Source organism: Lepisma saccharinum, chromosome 11 (genome assembly GCF_977018435.1).
Source record: "Lepisma saccharinum chromosome 11, izLepSacc3.1, whole genome shotgun sequence".
Lineage (NCBI taxonomy): Eukaryota > Metazoa > Arthropoda > Insecta > Zygentoma > Lepismatidae > Lepisma > Lepisma saccharinum.
Window position 1 is genome coordinate 35971247 of NC_139239.1, and position 5610 is coordinate 35976856.

The 5610-nt window shown below is 38.0% G+C and overlaps 1 protein-coding gene across 1 annotated transcript in view; it reads right to left on the reverse strand.

The window, feature by feature from the left end:
• The window catches only part of LOC145995202 (uncharacterized), a 79218-nt gene extending 76083 nt beyond the window's left edge, over positions 1-3135 (reverse strand). Inside the window, exon 1 of the mRNA XM_083131762.1 lies at positions 3029-3135. The gene's annotated coding sequence lies outside the window, so the exon portion shown is untranslated. The remainder of the gene's footprint in view (positions 1-3028) is intronic.
• Between the last annotated feature and the right edge of the window lie 2475 nt (positions 3136-5610).

Sequence of the window (5610 nt, forward strand, 5' to 3'; positions counted from 1 at the left end):
AGCCACCATCATTTTTTAGAAAAAAGTATATAAAATCTGTTTTTCAGTTTTCATAATTACTTATTTGATCAAACACTCAAACACTGACCAAGGCAAAATTGATTGTATAAAAAATACAGTATAAACGTAACGTTCCCACACTCTAACAGGGTCTTCTTCAGACAAATATTCACATAAACTGGACAAATTTTCTCTACCGATTTGAATCCATTGAAGAATGCTGAAGAACCAAAGTTTGGAAAGAAATTTGTTCTACGCGCAGATCTGCAATGTAAATAATAATGATAAAAATATACCCTGATAGAGGGTCAAAACGTTACGATTATAGTGTATTTTTGATATAATAAATTTTGTCTTGGTCAGCGTTTGAGTGTTTGATTAAACATGGAAACAAGGCTTAAAAGTGTTACTTATTTGATATATTAGTATTACCTATCTGTAACAATATTAAAATAGATTATTAATATGTTATATATTAAATTTATTTCATATTGATGCATTATATATTATTCTGAAGAGAAGTGAGAGTAGAAATTTTACTTCCACCACAATTAAACTGGGCGAGTCAAAAGTCTAGAAACACTCCCTAACTCATTTCCTAACAATGAGAGCCATATTGCATCTCAGTTAACTTCACGACGTATTCTTTATCATTATTATTTAATATGTTAGACAGGTAGTCTAGTGGGTTCGCAGTAACATTTCATGCCAGAGGGGCTTGGTGCAACTTGACATGTGAATCTCTTCCGAAATGCCGAATTAACTTACCTGCTCGCAGACGGGCATCAATAGAAAAAAAAATCTCGTTTCGTAGTTTTATATTTTGTTTGATGTAAACTTGTAGAGTATAAATTGTCAACACTTATGGATCCAGCAGGAAGACTCAGTTGTTTAGTCAGTCTGTCTCTCATTGCCACACAAAAAACAATCAAACTTGGTAATTCATTTACGTTTCACCACATATACTCATTTAACGTGTGGTTCTTAAACTGTAACTTCCAAACCAAATGTTTTCAAGGGAGACTCAATCTTTATTCATATTCAAATAAGAGCTAAAAGCCGGCCTCCGTGGCGGAGTGGTTATCATAGCGCGCTACGACGCAAGAGGTTCCGGGTTCGAATCCTGGTCTGGGCACGGATGTTCTTTGTGAGTGTTCCTGTATCAATTTCGTCATATCATCACTCATCCGCATTAAAAAGCCAAAAGTGGCAGAAAAGCGAAGTAAAATAAATCAAATCAATCAATCAATCAGTAAGAGCTAAGAGAAATTTCCCACATCGTCTACGCCTGTTATGTGTTACACGTTAGTCTCGATTTTTAGCTACACTGTTAAACACTTTAAAAGGACCAAACACTCAGTAGGAGGTGGTGCCCAGAAGGCAATTGCTCCGAGGGCCAGTACTCTCTGATAATAAGTGATGCATTCGACATCCCTGTTCTGTCACATACGGTACCATACACGATTTAAATGAAAAACTCAATATGCTGACCAACGTAACGTTACGTTTAGTTTATGTTTTAAAATAAAATAAATTTCTGCCTTGGTCAGCATATTGAGTTTTTCATATCATGGAAACAAGGCTTAATGGTGTTATGATTTAAATATATTACAACGATTTTGTGAATTTCGCTATTCTTCGTGTTGAAGTTTGTATAGTTCGTTTTCCAGTTATATATCAATTCATTCATCCTCATATAGTTTCTATAAGCTACTTATGCCGATAACAAAGAAATGTGGTGGCAGGGTGGAGCATACTTGGGGTGAAATTTAATTTCTTGTCCATTGCGTGAACGTTATAGTAATCCCGATATATCTTTTTACTCTAAAGGCATCGAGAGTTTTCTTGCAGGGGATGGGCGACGACCACAGAAAACTGCGCTACACCATTGTGTAAAAGGATACTTTTTCCAGAGAAAAGTATAAAATATAGTTCAAAATGTAAGACCCCCCAAAAATCTGAAATTTTACAGTTTTTGTCAACTTTACGGGTACTAGCACTGTAACAAAAATTACTAAAATATTCTTCTGGAGCTGTTTCCACCTGTATACTAGAAAACACTCAAGAGTGCTTCTTTTGATATGTCACCACATTTGTCACTCGAATGTTTTGCACAAATTCTTGAATAGTGTAATATGTAGCAGAGGTTAACCCTACAGCAATCGTCTGTTTTAGTATTATATTGTATCGTATTGCAACGCCGCTTTTTTTTTCCTCTTCGAATTAATAGCCGTGCTGAGGTTTATCTGCTTTTCCGATTTCCACTTCCTTTGTGGTTATTGTGGCTAATCTGGATGATAAGGATTGATAATGATTAGATAAAAGTGGCGAACTGACAGTCACAAAGGAGCGGCCATGTTCAGACTGGGACTCGAATCCAGAACCTTCGTTTGCGAGATTGTTGGTTTACCGCTCAACGCGTATTGCCACCGAGAAGGAAAGATCAATGGTTATTATATGAAATATATGAATGAACAAACACAATGAAACAACTATGCTCTGGCCGGGACCCGAACCCAGAACGTTCATTTCTGTTTTGAGTATTTAATGTACCTTTTCTAACTTTCTGTGTTAATTTGTTTGAGCTCTTATTTTACGTCCACTTTATGCACAGATAGGCTGAGCGGGACTGTACCTATAATTTAAAGTGGTATTCGAACCACTGTACAATATGCGTCAACCTGGTATCGAACCCAGGACCCCTTGATTACAAGGTTACGACCTTAGCCTTTCTGTGTTAATCGCGACGTGAGGAAAAAGCGATGGATTGATTAAATAAGATAGACGATAAGGTAGATACACATTCATTGTTACCCTTTTTCTAACTCCGCCACAGTCACTAACTCGTCCGAAAGCTCGTCTCAAGTCCAAAATATTTTGCACCTTTGAAAGTATAAGTGTTGTCAAAAGTAATTACTCTTGTATACCTTTAGGTCACACAGGTAAGTTAACAATGTTTCAGTGACTTAAACAACTTAAAAACGCATACACCATATTAATATTCACTGTGGAAGATGCTTGTACTTACAGATAGCAGCAGTGAGATAACAGTCCTGCCCACTTCCTCTTCTACCAGGCAAAGCTATCTTTGGCTGCTTCAGTGGGTGAATCCTCACGTAAAACTGTGACATACCGTTAAGCATACCCAAGATCTCCTTCTGGAGAAGAGGTGATAATGGCAACAAAATACAGGACAAACATAGAGACTAGGTCACTGTCATCGGCTTCCAGCACGTATCCATGTTAAGTGGATCTTTTTTTATGGTATCGGTAACAGGACTGTCCAGTTCTACATGCTTCGCTTCGCAGTCAGTTGGCGTGTGTGCTTTCTTTTTCCTTACAAGTTCCTTCTCAGAAGTTGTGTAGTGTTGGCGGTTGTGGCATATGCAGTACACATGAGAAGGTTGAATGTAGGGTGTGAGATGCTCGAGTACAAATTTCTCTTGCTCACTGGAAGTCCTGACAGCCAACAGTTGCGGGCTAAAGCAGCAGGCTGCACGCAAAAAATTGAAAGTCTCTTACATATTCAAAGCGTTTAATAAGAATAACGGGCTTTCATTTTATCGAACTTCTGTGCAAGTGAGAGTCTTCATTTCATGAGTAGGGTAAACACGTGTTTCTTCTAAGTATTGATTTTTCACCCTCCTTCCCGTCCCTCTTGACTCTTCTATAACTTATATTGGTTCCTTCCAGGATTCAGTTTGTTTTAATTTTTAACTTCAAGTCCCTATCATGATTGGACTATCTCTACACCTTCAGTGGCTGTAAGGTAATAGCATTGTGTCTTCTAATTGAAGAAAAAGAGGCCCTCATAGATGGGAGACACGTTGGCGGCGTTTCGAAGCTTTAATCCAACATCTACCTGTACCGACTAAAGCATCCTTTGAATAAGGCCCAGACGTGATTAGAAATAAAATCATCCAGACTGGCAAATCATTTACGCAACACACGTTCTTATAAAATATGAAACACAATTTCACAGTACTTATGCATAAGTAGGGACATTGAATTTTCGCGATGCACGAAATCGCGAAATGTGAAAAAAAAAAAAAAAAAAAAAAAAAAAAGATGCAATTTTGAACATTATGCACGTAACTTCACCTCCAATGATGAAATATGCATGAGTTTTATTCGCGAAGTAATGCGAAATGTCTGCTTTTCCACGAAATGAACGCTTTTTCGTGAAATAACCGTGAAATATCATGAAATTAAGTAGAAAACACGCAAAAACCGGCAATCGAGGTTGTGCGCGCAAACTGTCGATTTGTAACGAAACGTTTGCCTAAAGTTTCCTACCACGTTTTATCTTCGATCACATCAGGAAGGCGCTGCAAATTGGGATTTCCCATGCACATAATCTCAGTTCGAAAACTTCGCTCCCTGTCATGTTGCATTCGTTTCTTCCCCCGAATGTCTACTCAACTTCCAGTTTCATTGAACTTGCTAGCTTTCTTTGCCCCTGCACTATGGCCTCTAAATACTAAGCCTTGTCTAGCAAGAAAAGTAAACTATCCTTGCCCCATCCAATCGCCGCTACTGGCAATTACAGTTGAAATCTAAGTACTTGTGTATGTGTACAGTTTATAGAAATGAAGTAGTTTATCAATTTATAGCTCTTTTGTATGTTGTTTCCTCATGATGAAAAAGTGTGCCAATTTAATTTTTTTCCACCGCTGATCTAACATTTTATTTACCGCTCTCCTCAGTTTTTATTTACCATAAATTTGTCTCCCTATGCATAAGTATGTCATAGATAGATATCAATTACTGTACCTACATATTTGAGTTGGTGTTTTAAGTCCACTTTATGCATAGTAACGCTAATCGGGACTGGACTTACAGTTTAAAGTGGGATCCGAACCACTTGTGCCTCCCCCGGGTATCGAACCCGGGACCTTTTGATTACAAGGCAATGACGCTACCACTGCGCCATGGGGGAGGCCCTGTACGTACATATGTAATGTTACTGGGATATTGTATCATCCTAGAGACATGTGCATTTTAAGAGACTCTTTCATTACCTTTCCTAATATCTATTCGCTTACCGGGACTTGAATCAAATGTTTGTTGTCTTAAGTAACTAATTTAGTGTAGCACTGAATAAAATCCTTTTCTTATGTATGCAACTTCGCCTATACTTCCCAGCGTTGCTCCCAGGTACCCATTTTATTGACTTGAGTGAACCCTGTAGTCGCCTTCCGCAGGGACATTGTGTGAAAAAAATCCCACCTGATAACATCTACACCCGGAATCGAACTCTGTTCTCCCGAGTGGCAGTCAGACGCCATACCGTTTTTTCTTCATATCTTATTTTCATGCTCTTTTCAATTGTTCACTTTGTCAATTTAATCAAAACAGACAAACACGAGCATGCATGTCTTACCCGAGATTCCAACCCAGGGCCTCTGGATATGAATCATCTTATTCCCTTACTATTTATTACAATGCTACAGCAGAAAAAGAAAGAACGCGAAGCTGCATTGCGCATTTGATCTCCTCGAAGTTCAATGGTCTGCAAAATGACGCACACTTCTGTATGATCTAGCTGAAGGAAATATAAATTCTAGTTTCAAATTACATGTTTTATTTATCAGAACATCAACTTTATTT